Consider the following 27,767-nt stretch of genomic DNA (forward strand, 5'->3'; position numbering starts at 1 on the left):
CAACAAAGATACACTGTGGCTTAATTTTCATGTGATTATTATTTTGAGTTTCTGTAAAGGTGGGAGTTTCACTCAGGCTTTGCCCTAACTAAAGTATTGCGTTACTAGGGTTACTCTAGCTAATATAACAAATAATTTCCTAAATCTATAATAACTAAAACACAATAAAATTTACATTTGGCTCAGATAAAATCTGAAATGAATATTACTAATTGATGAGTGATCTTCATTTGTTATGTTAGTTCCTTCCATGATGTGGCTCTGCCATATTTAATACATGCTTCTAAGCTCACCATGGTGTTTTGTATCAAGTAAGCAGAAGAAAGAACATCGAATATCTCAAGTGTCACTTTTTATGGGCCAGCCTTATAAAATAAAGGAATGGTGCTTGAAGATTTAGCTAAGTTTCCAGCTTAAGGAATATGCCTTGTGGGATTTGGGCTCTGTCTTCCAGGATGCCTGAATGCACTGAACCAGTGGCTAATAAATGGTGCTGTGTTCTCTATAGTTAGAATATACAAATGTGGATACCAAGATATAGAATTAGGAGCAGTCTCTCCTGTCATGGTTACCAACGACCTGCTTGCAGAATTTGTTCTTTCTATCCCTGACCCTTGGCTCTGTCCCATTTAGAGGTCCTGGTTCCCACCAGGGAAATTCTTCCACAACAGGACATGGTAAGATCTTATTTTCTCTGGACATTTTGGGATCCTCATGCCAGTAAACCTACAGGCCAAGGCGGAGTAACATAACCTTGATTGTCATGAGGAACCAAGAGGATATACCACGTTACCTGTTGAGATTTTTATGCCCAAAGACTGCTGCAAGTGGGCAATAGCAGACCCCTCCTGCCAGAAAATCAGCAAGTAGAGACTGGAGTAACCAATCTTGATTGCCAGGAGGAATCCAGTGAAGGTTCTGTGGGATCTCTTGACATTCCCATGACCGCATAACAATAAGTGCGCAATAGCAGAATCCTTGGTCCTCAAGGAAAGGTAAGCTAAAAGCTCATACCACTTGAGAATGGAGAGCTTGGTCATTCCACTGCAAGCAATCCAGCTGTTTAAGTGCTGTCTGAGAAAAAGAATCATCTAGAACGGGTGGTGGAAGAAGATATCGGATAATAATTTTAATTCTGGGACAAACTGCAAGAGTTGAACTGGAGCTTGGTTTGCTATTATTCTGAAACTGGCCAGCAACTTGAAGAATTAGACTTATATTTTTCCCCTCAGGAGAGATGGACTATACCAGTTCAGTTTAATAACAAGTCCAGATTCACATATTTGCCTCGTTTACTTGTCAGAATGGCCATAGCGGTGGCTTGCGTGTCATGGAGGCAATTTGCTGCTGTTGCTATTGCCACTGCTTCAGATAAAGATTCAGGGCCCCCTAACCAAGAGAAACAACCGTTGCTGTGTGACCAGGCCTGAGGAGCCTCTAGCTTCCCTAGAGAATGCTGAGGCAGAGTGATGTAACCAGAAGGACAGGGCAGTTAATGTCCCATGGGGAGTACTTGCCCAGTGGGAAATAGGGGATAGGAATGAGTTCTTCCTCTCTTTGAACTGATTGTTCAGACTTACAATAGTTTTATACAGCCTCCCAAATGGCATTCAGTGGGATAAAGCAATCACAGGGCTTATTAAAAAGTTGTAGCAACCGGGCATGGTGGCTCATGCCTATAATCTCAGCACTTTGAGAGGCCAAGGTGGGAGGATCACTTGAGTCCAGGAGTTTGAGATCAGCCTGGGCAATATAGCAAGACCCCATTTCTAAAAAAAAAAAAAATTAAATAAGAATTTCATTGAAAATAAGTTGTAGCGTGCAGCTTCCTTTTCTTTTTTCCTCTTTTTCTTTCTTTTTCTCTTTTCTGGATTTTTACCCCTCTCCTTTTATTTCCTATTTCTTCCACCCCTCTTTCCTTTCCTTTTCCTTTTTTTTTTCCTCTTCCTTTTCTTTCTCTTCATTTCCTGAACAATTCAATCCAAAATCCAAGAACTGAGGCCAAGCAAAATATGCACCCACCCTGGGGGAGGTAGGGAGAAAGGCTGAGGATAAGGAAGGGATCTGTGGTGGCCTCAATGGAGTGCTGGAGCCAAACGAAGTGAGGGGGCATCCATGAGGGGCAGGGGGGATGGGGAAAAGCAGCAGCAACATGAGATTGGTTACACTCAGGAGACTAATCAAATAAATATATAAAAGATAATAGGAGCAGATTTCTCACTGTTAGAGGTGGGAGTTACAAAGAGAGAAAGAGAGAAAACCAGATTGAACCCTGTGGTATTAGATTGAAATGGGAAATACAGGGCTGACATCATGGTCCTGAAGCTATACAGATAGAAAGAAGTACAGATTTGAACTTCTGGGGTGGTGTGTGTGTGTGTGTGTGTGTGTGTGTGTGTGTGTATGTTCTCTAGCTATGGGCACTGAGAGCTGAAACTCCACAAAAGCAATGCACATACTTAGTAGTGCCCAGATACTGATTTTTAAATATTATTCTCCACTAAAAGGAGCCAGATCTCTTTGGAAGAAGGGCTGATTCCAAGGCTGGTACAGAGAAAATTCAAAATGAACCTAGAACATCTTGTGCCAAAACATAAGTTTGCTAAAATTGGTGACATGTTACCAAGACACATAAGCCAGCTTGAAGGCGCATAACACTGGCCAAATCTGGCACAATTTTATCAGCAAAATAATGAAAGTAGTGAATTATAACCCATTGAATAAAACAAATTTATAAGCCCCAAATGATGTAATACATACATGAAAAAATTTAAAATTTGACAGGAACAGAGTATTTACATTATCTCAAAGTAACCACAAAATATTTTAGAAATTACATAGTGTAAAAGTATAACTTTACAGTGTAGAAGGCTGATAAGCACCACCTTAATCAACTGATCAAACGTAACCTCACCTGATTTTTATGGAAAAATCAGAATTGTTCACCACTTGATAGGATGCAATGGGAAGAACACAGTACGGCTTCTGTGATATTCCTGTCAAAGATGCACAACCTGAATCTAGTAACGATGAAACATCAGACACAGATTAAGGAATATTCTAGGCGATAAATGGTCTGTAATCTTCAAAAGTGTCATAACCATGAAAATCAAGGAAAGACTGAGACTTCAGACTGACAGAATAAAAGGACACGACAACGAAAAGCAATGTGAAGCCAGTTGCGATAGCACTTGCCTGTAGTTCCCAGCTACTCAGAGGCTGAGGCAGGAAGATTTCTTGAGCCCAGGAGTTCAGGACCGGTCTGGACAACATACTGAGACTCCCATATATTTAAAAAAAAAAAAAAAAAAAAAAAAAAAAAAAGGCCAGGCACGGTAGCTCATGCCTGTAATCCCACCACTTTGGGAGGCCGAGGTGGGCGGATCACGAGGTCAGGAGATTGAGACCGTCCTGACTAACACGGTGAAAACCCGTCTCTACTAAAAATACAAAAAATTAGCTGGGTGTGGTGGCGGGCACCTGTAGTCCCAGCTACTCGGGAGGCTGAGGCAGGAGAAAGGTGTGAACCCGGAAGGCGGAGGTTGCAGTGAGCCGAGATCATGCGCTGCACTCCAACCTGAGCAACAGAAAGAGACTCCGTCTCAAAAAAACAAAAAAAAAACAACAACAAAAAAAACAATATGACGTAATTCAATGGATCCTTTCGCTACAAAGGATATCATTGGTACAACTGGAAAAATTGAATAGAGTCGCAAGATTAGATGGCAGTAATGTATCTGTAATGAATTTTCTTAATTTTGATGGTTATATTATGATTGTGCAGCAGACTGTTCTCGTTCGTTGGAAATGTACATGAAAGAATTCAAGAGTAATGGGGCATTATATTGGAAATTTGCTCCTGGAAAATTCAGGAAAAAAAAATCCTTGTTCTGAGCTTGCAGTTTTTCTTTAAGTTTGAAACTGATTAAGAATTAAGAAGAAGCAAAAGAGCAGAAGCACCAGAAGGAGCAGCTGTGTCAGATTGATAAAACTCCCTTTGCATTTACTCCCCCTCCCTCTCCAGTTCACTCCTTTTCCCTTTTCCTGCTTTATTCAGACTATGTTTATGTTTTTTTTTTAAAAACTATATTTTAAGTTCAGGGGTACACATGCAGGTTTGTTATATAGGTAAATTGCATGTTGCGGGAGTTTGATGTACTAATTATTTGTTCACCCAGATAATAAGCATAATACCTAATAGGTAGGTTTTTGATCCTACTACCCTTCACCCTCAAGTAGGCACTGGTGTTTACTGTGCTATTCTTTGTGTCCATATGTATCCAAAGCTTAACTCCTCACTTAAAGTGAGGACATACGGTATTTGGTTTTCTGTTCCCATGTTAGTTTACTTAGGATAATGACCTCCAGCTCCATCTATGTTGCTGCAAAAGACATGGTCTCATTCTTTTTTATGGCTGCATAGTATTCCATTGTGGATATGTACCATATTTTTTAAATCCAGTCTACTGCTGATGGACATTTAGGTTGATTCTATTTCTTTGTTATTGTGAAGTGGGATGCAATGAACATATGTTTGCATGTGTCTTTTTGGTAGAATTGTTTCTATTTCTTTGAATATATACCAAATAATAAGGTTGTTGTGTCAAATCTTAATTCTGTTTTAAGTTCTCTGAGAAATCACGAAACTGCTTTCCACAATGGCTTAACTAATTTACATTCCCACCAGCAGTGTATAAGCATTCTCTTTTCTCTACAACCTTGCCAGCATTGTTATTTTTTGATTTTTTAATAATAGTCAGGTTCTGTTTTCTAGGAAATATTTTCCAAGTTATTGAGCAATTTATAGAATCTACATTGACTACCAGACTCATGGAATGTGAACAAATATAATAGAGTGTCCAATTACAAGTGTCTATACTTACATATTTGTACCAAAATAGAAATTGAAAAGCAATATCTCATCCCTGGGGAATTGCAGGCAGCAGTGTCACCATACAAAAAAACTGAAAAATGTAGGAATGGTGATTCCTCTCACTTTCTCCATTTAACTCTCCTACTTCACCTGAGAAAAAGACAAGGACTTTGGAGAATGACAATGAATTATTACTAATCATATTCCCCTTCCCCATTTTAGCTGCTATTCCAAATGTAAGCTCTTTAATTGAGCATATAAACACATCTTTGGGCACCTGATAAGCAACTAATAATTTCACTATTAATCAGAAAATACTACCTTTTTTCATTATCCAATGAGCACAGAAAATCAGAAGCAATTTGCTTTCACCTGACGTCGGTGGTAATACATTTTAATTGTCTTATTCCTGCCTTTATCAATTCTCTAGAATCTTGGAAAAAATAAAACTTGATCATCTGATCATACCACTGAACATTACTGAAGCACCATGTAATGTTGCTGTATTGACATGTTACCTAGGTCAAAGGAGTTTGCAACCTCTAACTTGGTCTACAGGAAGCCAGCCACCAGTCCAACTACCCTAAAACTGCCCTGCTGTGAGAAAGCACAAGCTAACTAAAGGAAAGTCTGTGTGAAGAGTGACATGACCGTCTATCTCCTCAAATTCCATCTATTCCAACCTAGACACAATGCATGAGAAGAAGAAGGAGAAAGAGGAAGAGGAGGAGGAGGAGGAAGAGGAGGAGGAGGAGGAGGAGAAGAAGAAGAAGAAAAGAAGCAGCTATCTTGGACATCAAACCAATCAACATCTAGCTGCACTCACATAAGAACCTTTCAGTTGGCTCCAGTCAACCTAATTGCAAAAGCAAAAAATATTGTTTAAAAGCATGAATGTTATGGTTTTGTACGTGCTATCAGAGAGCTGGAACACTTGATAAAACACACAGCAGAAGGTGGTAAGGAAACCCCATAAGAGTTCAGAAATAAATTCACACATCTATAGTCAATTGATTTCAACAACGGTGTCAAGACCATGCAATGGGTTAAGTATGGTCTTTTCAACAAATAATACTAGAACAACAAGACAGCCATATGCAAAAGAATAAAGTTGGACCCTTGCCTCACACCAAGTACAAAAATTAACTAACATAAACCAAAGACCTAAATTCAAGAGTTAAAACTACAAAACTCTTAGAAGAAAAGATAAGAATAAATCATAACCTTGGATTTGGCAAAGGATTCTTAGCTATGACACCAAAAGTACAAGCAACAAAGAAAAATAAATAAACTCAATGTCATCCAAAGTAAAACCTTTTGTATTTCAAAGGACACTATCAAGAAAGTGAAAAGACAAATCATAGAGTGGGAAATAGTTGCCTGGCAAGGTCCCCTAGGATTGGTGGAAAAGTATAGTACAAGAGCTGATGTACTGACATGGAAAAAGTTCACACTTTTTTGTTTTTCTTCTTTAGAACAAGGGGAAGAAAACTTTCTGTAAGGTGTCAGAGAGTAAATACTTAAGCTTTCTGGTTCCTGATGTAATGATGTTGTGGCAACTACTGAACTCTGACACAGCTGCAAAAAGCCAGCCCTAGGAAACACATAAGTGACTGAGTATGACTATGTTTAAAGAAAAATATTTTTATTTATGGACACTAAAAATTTAAGTTTCAAATAATCTTCATGTGTTAGGAAAGATTACTTTTACTTCTATCTTTTTAATGACAAAATTATAAAAATTATTCTGTACTCATGGGCCATACGAAAGTAGGCAGCAAGCCAGATTTGGTCATGGGCTGGGGCTTAACAACTCCTAGTTTAGGGTAACCCCAAGAGCTGAAATGAATAAATTATAGAATTTGAGTGGCTTATCTCAATGAGTCTATTTTTCATTCCTATAACAATCCATTGTGTGTAGTCCTAATCAACAGATGGTTTTCTACTACACAATGATTCAGACTCAGATCCTTCCAGCTTGTAACTCCACCAAGCCTTGGGGTATAAGTTCTTTATATCCAATTAGCCAATGAGTACAAAGAAAAGGTGAATCTGCTTCTTAAAAATTCAAGCCTAGAAGTTACCCTGATCAATTCTGCTCACACTCCCTCGTGAGAAGTGGTCATGTGTAAATCGAAGAGGGGGCTATCTTTGGCTGGATAACAACTTACCAAGTGAAAGAAGGAGCAAAAATTTTGGTGGACAGCTAGCTGTCTCTGTCGCAGTCCACCTCTCTGACCACTCCCATATGAAAAAGGGAAGGATGGGTGCCATACAGCAGTCATTGGTCCATAGAAATTGTAAAATCCTACTGGGCAAGAACTCTGATGTCTCATTTCCATAGACATGGAAGTTCCTTGATTCTGATCTGATTCTGTTCTCAAGTGACTTTCTTTCTTGTCTTTACCCCTATGGCTATACATAAAGTGACACTGGGGTGAATTCCCTCCATAAGAACTACGCAATTTTGCAGTGCTTATTCTGGTCGTGAAGCTTTGGGAATCCATGATTGTTTTACAGAAACAGGATTTTTTTAGGCCAGACTTAACTTTTCTTTGGTAATACAATTCCCTCAAACACTTTGATCTATGTGCTTCCAGCCAGTTTCATGTACCAATAACCATCACCTATGTTCAAGCCTACTTTATTTTCTTGCTCTTTAATCCTCATACCTGTCCTCACTCTTAACTTGGTGATGGTTACTTTGAGGCCACTGATATAATAGGCTTGAGTGGAAAAGCAATAACCTTAATCTAAGCTTTGTTTCAAGTCTGATTTACTTTGTTTAAGCATTCTTATACACATTCTATGATTGTAAAATATACATAACATAAAATTTACCATTTGAATCATTTTTAAGTGTATAGTTCAGTGACATTAAATACATTCACATTAGGACCCAAGGATTTTTTTTCCCCTCAAAACCCTTTTCAGGTTTATCTCTTAATTTAGTATCCAGAAATGGATGAGTGTTTCAAACTACATGTCCCTAAATCACTAGACAATTACTATTTGCCTCTCTCTTTGCTTGAAATAAAGTCAATTCTTGCCCAAGCTTATCATTTCTGCCTGCCATATACATTGTAAGTGAAGGAAAATAAAGAGAAACAATACACACACTATTATAGCAGAGATATTTACTGCATACCAAATATCTATACATTTCACCATATTTCTCAGCCATTTAGTATGTACATGGCTAGTTTTAACCAATGAGCTGTGAGTAGAATTAATATTTGCCATTTCTGAGCCAAAACATTTCAGAGTCAGTGCATGACTATCTCCTTCCCCTACATCAGAAACCTGGAATACATATGTTCCAAGTGACATAGCTACAATATACAGGTGCAGATAGCAACATCATTGCTTGGAAGAATGGCTATGCACAGTGAAAAAATGTACTTCTGTATGTGAAGCCACAGATTTTTGGTGCTGGTTTATTACCACAGAATAAGATTGTCAAACTTGACTAATATAAATTCCCATTGAACAAAAAAAAGTACTCAAAGCAAATAAAATATTTCTTAATTTACACAGGAAATTCAGCAAAAGAGAGTTGTAAGAAAACACACCAATGATAGTTGTACTTTACTCACAAGAGGTAAAGTAGCATAGAAGGACTTCTGCCTTTTCTATATTATTTGAATGTGCTTTGACAATGTTAATATGTTTATTATAATGGTAATAATATACTATTATAAAGGTTATACCTTTATAATTTATTTTAAAAAATTATATATCTATTTAAAGAACAATGTTAAGGAAATATTACTAGAAGTAATCGTAAACATGTGGAATATAGGAAATGCTGATTCATATTGCTGAAGATTTTTCCAGAAAGTTTGTGGCAATTCACATTTCCCTAATTGTTGTATGAGAGTGTATATTACTCCATATTGCCAATACTGATTATTCTTTACTGTTAATAATTTATAAACAAATAAAAACGTGTCTGTTTTAATTTGTATACCTTTGGTTATTGGTGAAATCAAATACTTTTTTCATATATTTAGTAGCCATATTAATTTATTACTTTGGAAGCTATTTTGATGTCTTTGCTTATTTACTTTTTATTTTATTTCTTTTATTTTACTTTAAGTTCTGGGGTACATGTGCAGAATGTGCAGTTTTGTTACATAGGTATACAGATGCCATGGTGGTTTGCTGCAACCATTAACCCTTCACCTGCATTAGGTATTTCTTCAAATGCTATCCCTCCCCTAGCCCCCGTCCCCCAACAGGCCTTGGTGTGTGATGTTCCCCTCCCTGTGTCCATGTGTTCTCATTCTTCAACTCCCACTTATGAATGAGAACATGTGGTGTTTGGTTTTCTGTTTTTCCCATTTATATTTAAGGTTAATATTGTTATGTGTGAATTTGATCCTGTCATTATGATGCTAGCTGGTTATTTTTGCCCATTAGTTTATGCAGTTTCTTCATAGTTTCAATGATTTTTACATTTTGGTTTGTTTTTCAGTGGCTGGTACCAGTTTTTCCTTTCCATATTTAGTGCTTCCTTCAGGAGCCCTTGTAAGGCAGGTCTGGTGGTGACAAAATCCCTCAGCATGTGCTCATCTGTAAAGGATTTTATTTTTCCTTCACTTATGAAGCTTAGTTTGGCTGCATATGAAATTCTGGGTTGACAGTTCTTTTCTTTAAGAATGTTGAATATTGGCCCCCACTCTCTTCTGGCTTGTAGGGTTTCTGCAGAGAGGTCCACTGTTAGTTAATAGGCTTCCCTTTGTGGGTAACCCAATATTTCTCTCCAGCTGCCCTTAACATTTTTTCCTTCTTTTCAACCTTGGTTAATCTGACAATTATTTGTCTTGGGGTTACTCTTCTCAACAAATATCTTTGTGGTGTTCTCTGTATTTTCTGAACATGAATGTTGGCCTGTCTTGCTAGGTTGGGTAAGTATTCCTGGATAATATCCTGAAGTGTGTTTTCCTACTTGGTTCCATTCTCCCTGTCACTTTCAGGTACACCAATCAAATGTAGGTTTGGTCTTTTCACACTGTCTCATATTTCTAAGAGGCTTTGTTCATTCCTTTTTATTTTTTCTCTAATGTTGTCTTCATGCTTTATTTCATTAAGTTGATCTTCAATCTCTGATATCCTTTCTTCCACTTGATCAATTCGGCTATTTATACTTGTGTATATTTCACCAAATTCTTGTGCTGTGTTTCTGAGCTCCATCAAGTCATTTAGGTTCTTCTCTAAACTAGTTATTCTAGTTAGCAATACCTCTAACCTTTTATCAACGTTCTTAGCTTCCTTGCATTGGATTAGAACATGCTCCTTTAGCTTGAAGGATCTTGTTATTATCCACCTGCTGAAGCCTACTTCTATCATTTCATCAAAATCATTCTCTGCCCAATGTTTTTCCCTTGCTGGCAAGGATTTGTGATCCTTTGGAGAAGAGGCATTCTGGTTTGGGGAATATTCTGCCTTTTTGTGCTGGTATTTCCTCATCTTCTTGGATTTATCTACCTTTGGTTGTTGCTGTTAGGGACCTTCAAATGGAGTTTTTATGTGCTCGTCCTTTTTATTGATGCTGGTGCTATTGCTTAATGTTTGTTACTTTTCCTTGTAACAGGCCCCTCTTCTGCAGGTCTGCTGGAGCTTGCTAGGAGTCCATTCCACACCCTGTTTGCCCGGGTATCACCAGCAGAGGCTGCAGAACAGCAAAGATTGCTGCCTGCTCCTTCCTCTGGAAGCTTCATCTCAGAGGGGCACCTGCCAGATGCCAGCAAGAGTTCCTCCATATGAGGTATCTGTCAATCTCTGCTGGGCGGTATCTCCAAGTCAGGAGGCATAGGGGTCAGTGACCCACTTGAGGAGGCAGTCTGTCCTTTTGCAGAGCTCAAGCACTGTGCTGGGAGATCCACTGTTCTCTTCAGAGCTGGCAGGCAGGAATGATTAAGTCTGCTGAAGCTGCGCCCAGAGCCACCTGTTCCCCCAGGTGCTCTGTCAAAGGGAGATGGGAGTTTTATCTGCAAGCCCCTTACTGGGCCTGCTGCCTTTCAGAGATGCCCTGCCCAGAGAGGAGGATCTAGAGAGGCAGTTTGGCTACAGTGGATTTGTGGTGCTGTGGTGGGCTCCGTCCAGTCTGAACTTCCTCGTGGCTTTGTTTACACTGTGAAGGGAAAAACCACCTATTCAAGCCTCAGTAATGGTGGATTCCCCTCCCCCCACCAAGCTCAAGTGTCCCAGTGTCCCAGGTCAACAGACTGCTGTGCTGGCAACAAGAATTTCAAGCCAGTGGATCTTAGCTTGCTGGGTTCTGTAGGGGTGGGATCCACTGAGCAAGACCACTTGGCTCCCTGGCTTCAGCCTCCTTTCCAGGGGAGTGAATGGTTCTGTCTTGCTAGCATTCCAGGTGCCACAAGGGTATGAAAAAAAACTACTGCAGCTAGCTCAGTGTCTGCCCAAATGACTGCCGAGTTTTGTGCTTGAAACCCAAGGCCCTTGTGTAGGCACCCGAGGGAATCTCCTGGCCTGTGGGTTGTGAAGACCATGGGAAAAGCATAGTATCTGGACTGAATAGCACAGTCCCTCATGGCACGGTCTCTCACCAGGTGAGATGATGTCTTACCCTGCTTCTGCTCACCCTTCAATGATTGCACCCACTATCTAACCAGTCCCAATGAGATCAGCCAGGTACCTCAATTGGAAATCCAGAAATCACCCACCTTCTGCATTAGTCTCACCGGGATCTGCAGACCAGAGGTGTTCCTATTTGGCCATCTTGCCTGGGAATACAACAACAACTTTTCAAGACACAGAGAGTACAATAAGATATAAATATGTAAAGATAAACAACACAAAGTTCAAAAAAAATGGGGAGGTGAAGTTAAGGCATAGATCAGGGGTAATCCATCTTTTGGCTTCCCTGGGCTACATTCAAAGAAGTTTGTGTATTGGGTCATACATAAAAATACATTAACACCAACGATAGCTGATAAGCAAAAAAAAAAAAAAAAAATCACAAAAAAGCCTCATATCATGTTAAGAAAGTTTACAAATTTGTGTTGGGCCACAAATTCAAAGTCATCCTGGGCCACATGCAACCTGCAGGCCACAGGTTGGACAAGTTTGGCATAGAATTTTTATTAGTTTTTTGTTTGTTTGCTTGCTTGCTTGTTTATGCAAACAGTGTTAAGTTGTTATCAGCTTAAAATGATGGGTTATAATATAGCATTTGCAAGAATCACAGTAATTTCAAACCAAAAAATCATGCAATAGATACACAAAAAATAGAAAGAAAGAAGCTAAATCATATCACCAGAGAAAATCATCTTCACTTAAAGAAAGACAGGAAAAAAAAAAAAGAAGGAAGAGAAGATCACAAAAGAACCAGAAAACAGATAGCAAAATAGCAAAAGTAAGTCTTTACTTATCAGTAATAACATTGAATGTAAACAGACTAAATCCTCCAATCAAAAGACATAAGGTGGCTGTATGGATATAAAACAAGGTCCATTGATTTGTTGCCTACAAGAAACACACTTCATCTATAAGGACACACGTACTGAACATAAAGGGATGGGTTAACATATTCCGTGTCAATGGAAACCAAAAAAGAGCAGAAGTCACTATACTTATATTAGAAAAACAAGATTTCAAGACAAAAGCTATAAGAAGAGACAAATATGTTCACTATAATAATGATAAAGGAATCAATTCACCAAGACAATATAATGATTGTAAATGTATATGCACCCAACACTGGAGCACTCAGATATATAAAGGAAATATTATATAACTAGGAGAGAGAGATAGACTCCAACACAGTAATAGCCGGAGAGTTCAACACCTGACTTTCAGCATTGGACAGGTCTTCTAGAGAGAAAATCAACAAAAAAAAAATCAGACTTCATCTGAACTATAGACCAAATGGATCCAATAAATATTTACAGAATATTTTATCCAATGGCTGCAGAATACACATTTTTTTCCTCAGCAACATGGGTCATTCTCAAGAATAGACCATATGTTAGGTCACAAAACGAGTCTTAAAACATTCAAAAAGTTGAAATAATATCAAGGATCATCTCTGACCACAATGGAATAAAACTAGAAATCAATAAAAGGATGAATCTTGGAAACTATACAAATACATGGAAATTGAACAATACACTCTTGAATGACCAGTGGGTCAATGAAGAAATTAAGAAAGAAATTGAAAAACTTCTTGAAACAAGTGATAATGGAAACACAACATGCCAAAAGCTATGGGATACAGCAAAATTAGTACTAAGAGGGACACTTATAGCTATAAGTGCCTACATCAAAAAAGAAGAAAAACTTCAAATAAACAATCTAATGATGCATCTTAAAGTACTAGAAAATCAAGCACAAACCAAGCCCCAAATTCAAAGAAAAGAAATAATAAAGATCGGAGCAGAAATAAAATGGAAATGAAGAAAACAATACAAAAGATCAATAAAACAAAAAGTTGGTTTTTGAAAACTTAAACAAAATTGACAAACCATTATTCAGACCAACTAAGAAAAAAGAGAGAAGATCCAAATAAATAAAATCAGAGATGAAAAAGGAGACATTACAACAGATACTACAGAAATTTAAGGTATCCTTAATGGCTACTATGAGCAAACATATACCGATAAATTGGAAAATCTGGAAGAAGTGAATAAATTTCTAAACACATACAATCAAGATTCAAACAGGAAGAAATCCAAAATCTAAGCAGACCCATAACAAGTAACAAGCTCAAAGTCATAATAAAATGTCTTCCAATAAAGAAAAGTCAAGGACCTAATGACTTTGCTGCTGAATTCTACCAAACATTTAAAGAAGAACTAATACAATCCTACTTAAACTATTCCAAAAAAATAGAGGAGGATGGAATACTTCTGAACATATTCTATGAGGTCAATATTACCCTGATACTGAAACCAGCCAAAGCCATATCAAAAAAAAAAAAATTAAAGACCAATATCTATGATGAATGTTGATGCAAAAATCCTCAACAAAATACTAGCAAACCAAATTCAACAACACATTAAAAATATAATTCCTCATGACCAACTGGGATTTATCCCTGGGATGCAAGGATGATCCAACATATGCAAATCAATAAATATGATGCATCATATCAACATAATGGAGGATAAAAACCATAGGGTCATTTCAACTGATGCTGAAAAATCATTTGATAAAATTCAACATTCTTTAAGATAAAAACCCCGAAAAAACTGGGTATAGAAGAAATATACCTCAACATAATAAAAGCAATATACAACAGACGCACAGATAGTATTATACTGAATGGAGAAAAACTGAAAGTCTTTCCTCTAAGATCTGAAACACAAAAAGGATGTACACTTTCATCACTGTTATTCAACATAGTACTGGAGGTTCTAGCTAGGGTTGTCAGACAAGAGAAAGAAATAATGGGCATCCAAATTGGAAAGGAAGAAGACAAATTATTCTTGTTTGCAGATTATATAATCTTTTATCTGGAAAAACCTAAAGACACTACAAAAAAACTATTAGAACTCATACATCAATTCAGTAAAGTTGCAGGAAACAAAGTCAACATACAAAAATCATTAGCATTTCCATATGCCAACAGTGAACAATGTGAAAAAGAAATTAAAAAGTAATTCCATTTGCAATAACCACAAATAGAATTAAATACCTAGAAATTAACTTAACCAAAGAAGTGAAAGATATTTATAATGAAAACTATAAAACACTGATGAAAGAAATGGAAGAGGACACCAAAAAATGGCAAGATATTCCATGTTCATGGATTGGAAGAATCAATATTTTTTAAATGTTCATGCTACCCAGAGCAAATTACAGATTCAAGGCAATCTCTATGAAAACACCAATGACATTCTTCACAGAAATAGAAAAAAACTATCTTAAAATTTATATAGAACCACAGAAGACCCCAAATAGCTAAAGAACTATGTTAAACAAAAAGAATAAAATTGGAGAAATCACATTACCTGACTTCAAATTATACTACAGAGCTATAGTAAACAAAACAGCATGGTACTAGCAAAAAAGTACACATGGACCAATGGAACAGAGTAGAGAACCCAGAAACAAATCCACATAACTACAGTGAATGCATTTTTGACAAAGGTGCCACAACATACACTGGGGAAAAGATAGTCTCTTCAATAAGTGGGGCTGGTAAAACTGGATATCCGTATGTAGACGAATGAAACTAGAATGCTATCCCTCACCATATACAAAAATCAAATCAAAATTGATTACAGATTTAAATCTAAGACTTCAAACTATGAAACTACTAGTTTGCTAGTACCATGCTGTTCCTCCCCCTCCCCACCCCACAACAGGCCCCAGTGTGTGATGTTCCCCTTCCTGTGTCCAAGTGTTCTCATTGTTCAGTTCCCACTTATGAATGAGAACATACGGTGTTTGGTTTTCTGTTCTTGCGATAGTTTTTGGTTTCATATGAAATTTAAAGTACTTTTTTCCTAATACCATGAAGACAGTCAATGGTAGCTTGATGGGAATAGCATTGAATCTTTAAATTACCTTGGGTACTATGGCCATTTTCACTATATTGATTCTTCCTATCCATGAGCATGGAATGTTCTTCCATTTGTTTGTGTCCTTTTATTTCATTGAGCAGGGATTTGTAATTCTCCTTGAAGAGGTCCTTCTCATCCCTTGTAACTTGGATTCCTAGGTATTTTATTCTCTTCAAAGCAATTGTGAATGGGGGTTCACTCGTGATTTGGCTCTCTGTCTGTTTTTGGTGTATAGCAATGCTTGCGATTTTTGCACATTGATTTTGTGTCCTGAGGTTTGCTGAAGTTGCTTATCAGCTTAAGGAGATTTGGGGCTGACACAATGGGGTTTTCTAAATATACAATCTAATATACCTCTGCACACAGGGACAATTTGACTTCCTCTTTTCCTAAATGAATACCCTTTATTTCTTTCTCCTGCCTGATTGCCCTGGCCAGAACTTCCAACACTATGTTGAATAGGAGTGGTGACAGAGGGCATCCCTGTCTTGTGCCAGTTTTCAAAGGGAATGCTTCCAGTTTTTGTCCATTCAGTATGATATTGGCTATGGGTTTGTCATAAATAGCTCTTATTATTTTGAGATACATCCCATCAATACCTAATTTATTGAGAGTTTTTAGCATGAAGGGCTATTGAATTTTGTCAACAGCCTTTTCTACATCTATAGAGATAATCATGTGGTTTTTGTCTTTGGTTTTGTTTATATGATGGATTACATTCATTGATTTGTGTATGTTGAACCAGCCTTCCATCCCAGGGATGAAGCCCACTTGATCATGGTGGATAAGCTTTTTGATGTGCTGCTGGATTCAGTTTGCCAATATTTTATTGAGAATATTTGCATCAATGTTCTTCAGGGATATTGGTCTAAAATTCTCTTTTGTTGTTGTGTCTCTGCCAGGCACTGGTATCAGGATGATGTTAGCTTCATAAAATGCGTTAGGGAGGATTCCCTCATTTTCTATTGATTGGAATAGTTTTAGAAGGAATGGTACCAGCTCTTCCTTCTACCTCTGCTAGAATTCGGCTGTGAATCTGTCTGATCCTGGACTTTTTTGGTTGATAGGCTATTAATTATTGCCTCAATTTCAGAGCCTGTTATTGGTCTATTCGTCTATTCGGGGATTCAACTTCTTCCTGGCTTAGTCTTGGGAGGGTGTACATGTCCAGGAATTTATCCATTTATTCTAGATTTTCTAGTTTATTTGTGTAGAGGTGCTCATAGTATTCTCTGATGGTAGTTTATATCTCTGTGGGATCAGTGGTGATATCCTCTTTATTTTTTATCGTGTCTACTTGATTCTTCTCTCTTTTGTTCTTTATTACTCTTGTTAGTGCTCTATCAATTTTGTTGATCTTTTCAAAAAACCAGCTCCTGGATTTATTGATTTTTTGAAGGTTTTCTTGTTTCTCTATCTTTTAAGTTCTGCTCTGATCTTAGGTATTACTTGCCTTCTGCTAGTTTTTGAATGTGTTTGCTCTTGCTTCTCTAGTTCTTTTAATTGTGATGTTAGGGTGTCAATTTTAGATCTTTCCTGCTTTCTCTTGTGGGCATTTACTGCTATAAATTTCCCTCTACACACTGCTTTAATTGTGTCCCAGAGATTCTGGTATGTTGTGTCTTTGTTCTCATTGGTTTCATAGAACATCTTTATTTCTGCCTTCATTTTGCTGTGTACTCAGTAGTCATTCAGGAGGAGGTTATTCAGTTTCCATGTAGTTGAGCGGTTTGGATTAACTTTCTTAATCCTGAGTTCTAGTTTGATTGCACTGTGGTCTGAGAGACAGTTTGTTATAATTTCTGTTCCTTTACATTTGCTGAGAAGTGCTTTACTTCCTACTATGTGGTCAATTTTGGACTAAGTGTGATGTGGTGCTGAGAAGAATGTATATTCTATGGATTTGAGGTGGAGAGTTCTGTAGATGTCTATTAGGTCCATTTGGTGCAGAGCTGAGTTCAATTCCTGGATATCCTTTTTAACTTTCTGTCTAGTTGATCTGTCTAATGTTGACAGATCAATGAGATGATCTGTCAATAATGGGGAGTTAAAGTCTCCCATTATTATTGTGTGGGAGTCTAAGTCTCCTTGTAGGTCTCTAAGGACTTCCTTTATGATTCCAGGTGCTCCTGCATTGAGTACATATATATTTAGAATAGTTAGCTCTTTTTATTGAATTGATCCCTTTACCATTACATTATGGCCTTCTTAGTCACTTCTGATCTTTGTTGGTTTAAAGTCTGTTTTATCAGAGACTAGGATTGTGACCCCTGCTCTTTTTTTGCTTTCCACTTGTTTGGTAGATCTTCCTCCATCCCTTTATTTTGAGCCTATGTGTGTCTCTGCATGTGAGATGGGTCTCCTGAATACAGCACACTGACGGGTCTTGACTCTTTATGCAATTTGCCAGCCTGTGTCTTTTAATTGGAGCATCTAGCCCATTTACATTTAAGATTAATATTGTTATGTGTGGATTTGATCCTGTCATTATGATGTTAGCAGGTTATTTTGCTCATTAGTTGATGCAGTTTCTTCCTAGCATTGGTAGTCTTTACAATTTGGCATTTTTTTGCAGTGGCTGGTACCGGTTGTTCCTTTCCATGTTTATTGCTTTCTTCAGGAGATCTTGTAAGGCAGGCCTGCTGGTGACAAAATCTCTCAGCATTTGCTTGTCTGTAAAGGATGTTATTTCTCCTTCACTTATGAAGCTTAGTTTGACTGGATACGAAATTCTGGGTTGAAAATTCTTTTCTTTAAGAATGTTGAATATTGGCCCCCACTCTTTTCTGGCTGTAGAGTTTCTGCTGAGAGATCCGTTATTAGTCTGATGGGCTTCCCTTTGTGGGTAACCCAACCTTTCTCTCTGGCTGCCCTTAACATTTTTTCCTTCATTTCAACTTTGGTGAATCTGACAATTATGTGTCTTGGAGTTGCTCTTCTCAAAGAATATCTTTGTAGCTTTCTCTGTATTTCCTGAATTTGAATGTTGGCCTGCCTTGCTGGGTTGGGGAAGTTCTCCTGCATAGTATCCTGAAGAGTGTTTTCCAACTTAGTTTCATTCTCCTCATCACTTTCAGGTACAATAATCAGAAGTAGATTTGGTCTTTTCACATAGTCCCATATTTCTTGGAGGCTTTGTTCATTTTTTTTTTTTTTTTTTTTACCTCTTTTGTCCCTAAACTTCTCTTCTTGCTTCATTTCATTCATTTGATTTTCAATCACTGATACCCTTTCATCCAGTTGATCGAATTGGCTACTGAAGCTTGTGCATGTGTCACCAAGTTCTCATGCCATGGTTTTCATCTCCATCAGGTCATTTAAGGTCTTCTCTACTCTGTTTCTTCTAGTTAGCTATTCGTTCAATCTTTTTTCAAGGTTTTTAGCTTCTTTGCGATGGGTTCGAACATCTTCCTTTAGCTTGGAAAAGTTTATTATTACCAATCTTCTGAAGTCTTCTTCTCTCTATTTGTCAAAGTCATTCTCCATCCTGCTTTGTTCCATTGCTGGCAAGGAGCTGCTTTGCTTTGCAGAAGTGGTGCTCTGATTTTTAGAAATTTCAGCTTTTTTGCTCTGGTTTCTCCCCATCTTTGTGGTTTCATCTACTTTTGATCTTTGATGATGGTGACATACAGATGGGGTTTTGGTGTGGATGTCCTTTCTGTTTGTTAGTTTTCCTTCTAACAGTCAGGACCCTCATCTGCAGGTCTGTTGGGGTTTGCTGGAGGTCCACTCCAGACCCTGTTTGCCTGGATATCACCAGTGGAGCCTGCAGAACCACAAATATTGCAGAACAGCAAATGCTGCTGTCTGCTCATTCCTCTGGAAGCTTCATCTCAGAGGGGCACCCATCCATATGAGGTGTCAGTCAGCCAGCCCCTACTGGGTGGTGCCTCCCAATTAGGCTACTCAGGGGTCAGGGACCCACTTGAGGATGCAGTCTGTCCATTCTCAGGTCTGAAACTCCACGCTGGGAGAACCACTACTGTCTTCAAAGTTGTCAGGCAGGGACATTTAAGTCTGCAGAAGTTTCTGCTGCCTTTTGTTCAGCTATGCCCTGCCCCCAGAGGTGGAGTCTACAGAAGCAGGCAGGCCTCCTTGAGCTGTGGTGGGCGCCACCTAGTTCCAGCTTCCAGGCCGCTTTGTTTACCTGCTCAAGCCTCAGCAATAGCGGACGCCCCTCCCCTAGCCTCACTACCACCTTGCAGTTCTATCTCAGACTGCTGTGCTAGCAGTGAGCAAGGCTCTATGGGCATGAGACCCTCTGAACCAGGCATGGGATATAATCTCCTGGTGTGCCGTTTGCTAAGACTGTTGGAAAAGTGCAGTATTAGGGTGGGAGTGACCCGATTTTCCAGGTGCCGTCTGTCATGGCTTCCCTTGGCTAGAAAAGGGAATTCCCCAACCCCTTGTGCTTCCCAGGTGTGGTGATGCCTTGCCCTGCTTCGACTCATGGTCCATGGGCTGCACACACTGTCCTGCATCCACTGTCCAACAATCCCAGTGAGATGAACCTGGTACCTCAGTTGGAAATGCAGAAATCACCCATCTTCTGCTCACTCATGCTTGGAGCTGTAGATTGGAGCTGTTCCTATTTGGCCATCTTGGAATCTCCCTGCAAAAATTTCCTGAGTAATACCCCACAAGCACAGACAACCAAAGCACAAATGGAAAAATGGGATCACGTCAAGTGAAAAAATTACACAGCAAAGGCAGCAAATAAATAAAGTGAATAGATGACCCGCAGAATGGGAGAAAATATTTTCAACCTACCAATCTAAAGAAGAATAAAAAGCCAGAATATATAAGGGGCTCAAACAACTCTACAGGGAAAAAAAAATCTAAGAATCTGATTTTTAAAATGGGCAAACTATTTGAATACACATTTCTCAAAAGAAGACATACAAATGGTGAACAGGCATATGAAAGGTCCTCAACATTACTGATCATCAGAGAAATGCACATCAAAACTACAATGAGACATCACCTTATCCCAGTTAAAATGGCTTATATTCAAAAGACAGGCAATAACCAGTGCTGGAAAGGATGTGGAGAAAAGGGAACCCTCAAACACTTTTGGTGGGAATATAAATTAGTACAGCCTCTATGGAGAATAGTTTGGAGGTTCCTCAAAAAACTAAAAGTAGAGCTACCATATGATCCAGCAATCTCACTTCTGGATAGACACCCAAAAGAAAGAAAAGTCTTGAGCTCTTTTCCAGTTTATCGAAGAGATATCTTCACTCCCATGTTTACTGTAGCACTGTTCACAATAGCCAAAATTTGGAAGTCACCTATGTGTTCATCAATAGATGAACCTGTAAAGAAAATGTGGTACTTACACACAGTGGAGTACTATTCATCCATAAAAAAGAATGAGATCCTGTCATTTGCAATGACATGATGGAACTGGAGATTATTAAGTTAGGTGAAATAAGCCAGGCACAGAAGGACAATCATAACATGTTTTCACTTATTTGTAGGATCTAAAAATCAAAACAGTTGAAGGCATTAACAGAGAGAGCAAAAGGATGGTTACCAGAGGCTGAAAAGGGTAGTAGTGGAGGTAGGGGGAGAAGTGGAGATGGCTAATGGGTACAAATAAAAATAGAATGAATGAATAAGACCTACTATTTGATAGCACAACAGGGTAACTATAGTCAATAATAATTTGATTATACATTTTTAAATAACTAAAAGAGTATAATTGGATTGTTTGTAATACAAAGGATAAATGCTTGAAAGGGTGGATACTCCAATTCTCCATGATGTAATTACTATGTATTGCATGCCTATATCAAAACATCTCATGTACTCCATGAATATATACACCTACTATGTACCCCCCAAAATTAAACATTTAAATATTTTAAAAATACAAATATAAAATGGGAGATAAACAGAATTGTAAAATTTTAGAACTCGATGTATTTTAAAGATCATATAACCCATTTACCAAATTTCCATAATGAAGAAATTTAAGCTTTAATAAGCTGAATAATTGGTTCCAGGTTTAATTCCAAGTAAATGAGCTCATGTAAGTCCTCAGTTTCTAAGCATTCTAAGTCCTGTGCTCTTTTCCAAATATACTATTAACAGAACTTCTGATTGTGTGTGGATTATATATATATGTCAATCCAATCAGACTTCTCATTTACCAGATTTTATTTATTTAATAAAACTAGCATAATTATCTGAATATATGTAACTCCTCATTGAATAGAATTATAGGTTAATATAATTTTCTATTTATATTAACAAGTATCTACCTGCATAACTGTGAAAATTATAGCTTATTCACCAGCCTAAGATCTAAAAAAATATGTATCTTGAAGACTCTGAGTTTTTATGTTTCTTAATCTAATTTCAAAATTAAAATCAGTCAATTAATTTTGTAGCTGTAATTAAAATTCACCATACAATTATTTAATTGAAATCATGTCATAAAATTTCTTATTTGAATGACACTTATGACATGTAAATTAACTGCCTGAGTTACTTAGTTTTTCTTCATACAACAATTTTTTGCATGTTTTGCTAAAAGTTCTGCTAGCCATATGGAATGCATAAAAAATTGCTGCAGGGTGTAACAAGGACAGCATCTGTAGTTTGGTGATATAAAACACGCCTAGTGATTTGGCTTCTTATTTAGTAGTTAAATCTTATAGTAACAGAGATTATTTTCTTTTGAATAATTTTTATAATCTTACAACATTTAGTTTTGTGACATAGGTAGTTAAATAAAACAGCAAGTTATCTTCACAGTTGTAATTACTGTACCTTCGATTGGGGGAAGATTTAATTACTCTTCACCAGCCTAAAATTACACTATTTTGATTAAAGAAATATACTGATATTTCATAATATACTGTTAAAATGAAGACACACATTCACATGGGTTTAGATTAAAATTGTTTATTTAGATGAGAAGATAAGTATTTTAGACATTCATAGATCATCTTTCTTACCAGCAAATCAGCCATAGAAAAATCATCCCAATTGTCCCACATACCACAAAATTTAACAAATTTCTACACTGAACTCTATTATCGAGTATAAATTACCTTTTTATAGTGCATGCTAAAGTACAACTATCTACTGAGGTTTCTGATGACCCTTAATTATATTTTGTATTATCTATATATTATATCATTTACATACAGCATTATATTTTGATAGAACATTACTTGTTTATTATTTACGAGGTTTTTTTACAGATTCTTTATACTTTGTTTAAATACAGTGTTGAGCCTCTTAAATATAAACTGGGGATACATCTAAGCATTCAAAAAAATAGCCACTGGGAAATTAGGCTTCTCCCAAGCTTCCTTCACAGAAATAGCAGTCTTTTTCATGCTTCTTTGAGTGTATTGATTTTCTATAACCAAAATTATATTAATTTCTAATTACTAGTCCTTTATCTCATGGTCTTGGGATACCTGGCATAGGTTTAGCTTCCCATAGACTAGGGTCAAAAAGCATCAGTGGCTTGATACCCCTGGAAATTCAGCCTAAGGCCCCGTCATTACAGAACTTCCCTAATCTGCTTTGTGGCAGTAGTTTAATCATTCATGATCCCTTTACATATGTACATTTTTAACAGATGGATCATCAAGCTTCTAATCTCTAAGGGATGAACTGAGGCATGTAGAGTCAGGTACTGTTCACTGTTACAGTGTATTATTATAATATCTCTATTGGACTAGCTAAATGATTTCATCCTCAAGCTTATGGGATTTACGCTAAATTGATGAGGATGTTCATATATCATACACACATATTCTTTCTTTCAAACTACCACAAACATATTTAAGGTAGAAATTACAGTATATTAGTTGTCATTCTCTTCATTGAACGTAAGTATGTAAGCGTATAAATGAAAAGGATTTCATTACAACAATACAACAGTCTTGTACATTTTAATTACAGAAAAATATTTGTGTGCCTTTAGCATTTCTACTATTCCTAGGACCATTCATAAGGAAAAAAAAATAGTAGGCATAAAATAGTATTTGCCAAGAGAAGAAACTGAAATTCACACATCCAAGGTATATTTTTTCATGAGTCAGTATATTTTTGCTCTTGACTTAATTTTATTTTTTAATTTCAACTTTTATTTTAGATACAGGAGGTACATGTGCAGATTTGTTACATGGAAATATTGTGTGATGCTGAGGTTGGAGTATGGATCTCATCACCCAGATAGTGAGCATAGCATCTGATAGGTAGTTTTTTTTTTTTTAACCCATCCCACCTTCCTTCATCCTCTAGTAGACCACAGTGTCTATTGTTCCCATATTTATGTCCATGGGTGCTCAATGTTTAGCTTCCACTTGTAAGTGAGAACATGTGGTTTTTTGTTCCTATGTTAATTTGTTTACGATTTTGGCCTCCAGCTCCATCCACGCTGCTGCAAAGGATATGATTTCATTCATTTTTATGGCTTCATAGTATTCCATGGTGTATGTGTACCACACTTTCTTTATCCATTCTACCAATGATGGGCACCTGGATTAATTCCATGTCTCTGCTATTGTGAGTAATACAGTGATGAACATACAAGTGCATGTGTTTTTCAGTAGAATGATTTATTTTTCTTTGGAGTACATATGTAGTAATGGCATTGTGGGGTTGAACCACAGCTCCGTTTTAAGTTCTTTGGGAAATCTCCAGACTGCTTTCCACAGCAGCTGGACTAATTTACGTCCCCACCAACAATAGATAAGCATTGTCTTTGCTCTGAAGCCTCACCAGCATCTGTTATTTTTTGACTTTTTAATAGCAGCCGTTCTAACTGGTGTAAGAGTATATCTCATTGTGGTTTTGATTTGCATTTCTCTGATGGTTAGTGATGCTGAGCCTTTTTTCTTATGCTTCTTTACCACTTGTATGTCTTCTTTTGAGAAGTGTCTGTGTGACTGTTCATGTCCTCTGCCCATTTTTAATGTGGTTGTTTTTAGCTTGTTCATTTGTGTAAGTTACCTATAGATTCTATATATTAGGCCTTTATTGGATGTATAGTTTGCAAATAATTTTTGCCATTCTGTAAGTTGTCTGTTCACTCTGTTTATAGTTTCTTTTGCTGTGCAGAAGCTCTTTAGGTCCCACTCACCTATTTTTGGTTTTATTGGAATTGCTTTTGGGGACTTAGCCAAAAATTCCTTGCCAAGACCAATGTTGAGAGAAGTATCTCCTAGGTTTTCTTCCAGGATTTTTATAGTTTGAGATCTTACATTTAAATTTTTAATCCATTTTGAGTTACACGAATCAATAAATGTGATTCACCACATAAACAGAATCAAAAGCAAAAACCACGTGATCACCTCAGTATACACAGAAAAATCTTTTCATAAAATCCAACATCCTTCATGATAAAAACCCTCAACATTGAAGAAACATACCTCAAAATAATAAGAGCCCTCTATCACAAACCCACAGCCAAATTATACTGAATGGTCAAAATCTCTAACCATTCCAGAACCTTGAGAACTGGAACAAGACAAGAATGCCCATTCTTACCATTCCTATTCAACATAGTACTGGAAGTCTTAGCCGGACCAATGAATCAAGAGAAAGAAATAAAAGTCACCCAAACAGAAAAAGAAGAAGTCAAACCATCTCTGCTGGCAAGATGATTCTATACCTAGAAAATCCTAAAGACTTTGCTAAAAGGCTCCCAGAATTGATAAACAACTTTAGTGAAATTTCAGTATATGAGATGAATGTACAAAAATCAGTGGCATTTCTATACACCAACAACATCCAGACTGAGAGTGAAATTAAGAACACAATCCCACTTATGATAACCACAAAGAAAATGAAATATCTAGAAATACAGCTAACCAAGGAGGCAAAACATCTCTACAGGAGAACTATAAAACACTACTGAAAAATATCAGAGATTATGCAAATAAATGAAAAAACAGTCTGTGCTCATAGATGGGAAGAATCAATATTATAAAATGGCATTGTGGGGTCAAATCATAGCTTTGTTTTAAGTTCTGTGAGAAATTGCTTTGCTCGAAGGAATATACAGATTCAATGCTATTCCTACCAAACTAATAATATCATTCTCACAGAATTAGAAAACCTATTCTAAAATTAATATGGGCCCAATAAAGAGCACAAATAACCAAAGCAATCCTAAGCAAAAAGAACAAAGTTGGAGGCATCACACTACTGGACTTCAAAGTTTACTACAAAGCCACAGTAACCAAAACAGCATGGTACTGGTACAAAAACAGAGACATAGATCAATGGAACAGAACAGAAAACTCAGAAATAAAGCCACACACTTACAACTATCTGATCTTCAACAAGACTGACAAAAACAAGGAATGGAGAAAGGACTCCCTATTCAATAAATGGTGCTGGGATAACTGGCTAGCCATACGCAGAAGGTTGAAGCTGGACCTCTACCTCTCTCCAAAATAATTTTAAACTCTGTTTTTGTTTTTATTTTTAGCTGCCATGCTTTTATCATTGGAGATTTAAATTTCACTATAGTTTTTGTTTTCAATATACAAAAATATATTTTGGGGGCAAAGAATATACAATGCTGTACTCAAAAGATGAAAACAAGCAGCCTAAATTTGGTATATTCTCTCTGTTGCTTTTGAGACTGATACTGGCATTTCATAAAATGCTTTTCTAGAGAATCACTGGTTTGGAAACCTACTTCAAATTATTGCAAAATGTCTAAAACACAGAGACTGGTATTTAATTGTTTGCATGAATGTTTCAGACTTTGCCATACCTGAGAGAAAGGCATGGTTTTGGAAAAGACTGTTCACCTGTGTCAGTAGTAGCCAGATATACATAATGACTCACTCATTAGAAAATTGTTGGCTAACAATTGATATACATAATGATATACATTGACATAATGACTCAATTATTAGCAAATTGTTAGCTATTTATTTATAGGAATTTTCATGCAAAGAATCTTGTAGAATTCTCCAAGAGATTCCTCAAAGTAATAGGTATTATTTCCATATTTATTTACAAGATGGACTTAGTGACTTCCAATGAGAAGCATATTTGTCTCTCTTAGCAACCATTCTGAGGTACCAACAATAACTGTTGCAATCTGTTTACCACTGTATAGAAAAGAACTTAAAGCAACAAAGGAAAGAAGTGTATTAAATATAGGGGCCTTGATTGTCTGTACAAGTTTCCATATTAAAATGATTCAAATTCTTAAGATGGTGTGAAGTCTTAAAACCATAATCAGTCATTTCTCCATCGTGCATTTTAATAACCCATAATACCCGATGTTTATCTATTTATATGTCACTCTATGCCAGTCATACTTCCAAGGGCTATAACAAATACTAATTCATTCTATTAGCAGAACATCCTTATGAAGTAAATTCTGTTTTTATTCCCATTTTACAGATGGAGCAACTGAGACACCAAAAGGAAAGTAACTCTCCTAAGGTACGCAGCTATTAATGGCAGAGCCTGTTATCACGTAGGCCACACAACTGCAGGGTTTGTGCCCTGAGCGCTCTCCCATGTTGCTTTCTCTCTCAGGTTCTTTATTTTTCTTCTAATATTCCTCCTTGCATCTGAGAACATGAAATTCATTTATGAGCAAGAGAGAATTTCTATGCCAAAGGAAGAAAGAAAACAGGATAGGTGGAAAGTGCACAAGATTAAAACTCTGGTAGAATCAGGCATACGAGCAAGGACTCTCCTTGTCATTGAATGTTAAGAATGAAATTATCTTGGGACACATGTTTAATGAAAGCAATAAATATGTACTATAACTTCACACCTAGAAGACATACAGAAATCAGCATGTAAGTATGATTTAGAGGAAGTTGTTGTCAAACATGGAACAGAGTGCTTGGGTAATAGCACGAGAATATAGAAAATTTGTAGACACTTATACCAGCATGCATATTGCCCTAAACTTGAGGTCAGAGAAAAACATAAAATAGATTAACTGTAGTAACCACCAGATAACAATACGAATTTGTATCTCAAGGATGTTGTCCATTGTAGCTAATAAAATGATTATAAGCAACGAAAAAAGTTATCTAGTAAATTGAAAACTGTTTCCCATTAAAAATAACATCTATAAACAAAACTAATGCTTTATCATTTTAGTGAGCAGCTAAAGCAAATTTTAAAAATATATAACTGTAATTTTATTGGTTGTTTATTCTCTATACACAATTCAAATTATGTAAAGAATATGTATAAGTGGATTCAAGCTACACTGATGTAGCCATATGTTCATTAACTGAGAAGAATAGTGTTTGTAATTATAACAGTAAAAATTTGAGCCCTAATCCAAAAAAAAAATTATTAGTGAAAACTATGACAGTCCATGGATGAGTCCTAAAAATCTGAAA

This window comes from Papio anubis, chromosome 3 (assembly GCF_008728515.1).
Source record: "Papio anubis isolate 15944 chromosome 3, Panubis1.0, whole genome shotgun sequence".
Lineage (NCBI taxonomy): Eukaryota > Metazoa > Chordata > Mammalia > Primates > Cercopithecidae > Papio > Papio anubis.